Genomic DNA, 1,006 nt, shown 5'->3' with positions numbered 1-1,006 from the left:
GGATTCCTCTATTCTCTTGGAATCCTTGCCTTCTTGGCCCTGATGCTTGCTTACTAGTGGGTAAGGGCATTCGGCCTTGAAATGTCCCGGTCTTCTATAGTTGTAGCATAGACCCTGATTTTCCTCCTCCGTCCTTCTGGATGGATATCTCTCATTTTTCCTTCTTGAGGAGGAAGGTGAACTTTTGTTGCTCTCCTGGTTCATCTTCATGTATTTCCTGAACTTTCTCACAAAGAGAGCAAACTGTTCGTCAGACATAACATTCATAGGATTAGAGTCTGACCTTGAAGATGTGGATGGTTGCTCAGCAACAAGTGCTACGTTTCGTCGATCCACAATGTCCTCATCTCTTGGGAACATCTCGAACTCGAAGGCTTTGAGATCCCGGAAGAGTTTGTCTGTTGTGGTTTCCTTCAGATCTCGGTGATCTCTCATCGTGATCACCTTTACTTCCCACTCCTTAGTGAGGCCACGTAAGACCTTCAGGTTCAGCTCCTTTTGTGGGATCTCCTTTTCAAGGTCACTGATCTCGGTTGTGAGCTTCATGAACCGAGACTCCATGCTGTCGATCCTCTCTCCTGGCTTCATCTTGAAGTCTTCGAACTTCTTCATGNTTGTCTGTTGTGGTTTCCTTCAGATCTCGGTGATCTCTCATCGTGATCACCTTTACTTCCCACTCCTTAGTGAGGCCACGTAAGACCTTCAGGTTCAGCTCCTTTTGTGGGATCTCCTTTTCAAGGTCACTGATCTCGGTTGTGAGCTTCATGAACCGAGACTCCATGCTGTCGATGCTCTCTCCTGGCTTCATCTTGAAGTCTTCGAACTTCTTCATGGCCACGGTGAGCTTGTTTTCCTTTTCCTGTTCGTCACCTTCACCAATTAACATCAAAGTATCCCATACCTCTTTTCCCGTTTTGCACTTCCTCACTTTTGGGAAGATGGTTTCGTCTATAGCTCTGAAGAGAATATCCTTGGCAATATTGTCCAGGTTGTTTCTCTTCCTATC

The sequence above is a fragment of the Ipomoea triloba genome, chromosome 16 (assembly GCF_003576645.1).
Source record: "Ipomoea triloba cultivar NCNSP0323 chromosome 16, ASM357664v1".
Lineage (NCBI taxonomy): Eukaryota > Viridiplantae > Streptophyta > Magnoliopsida > Solanales > Convolvulaceae > Ipomoea > Ipomoea triloba.
Note: the sequence above shows the minus strand (reverse complement) of the source record.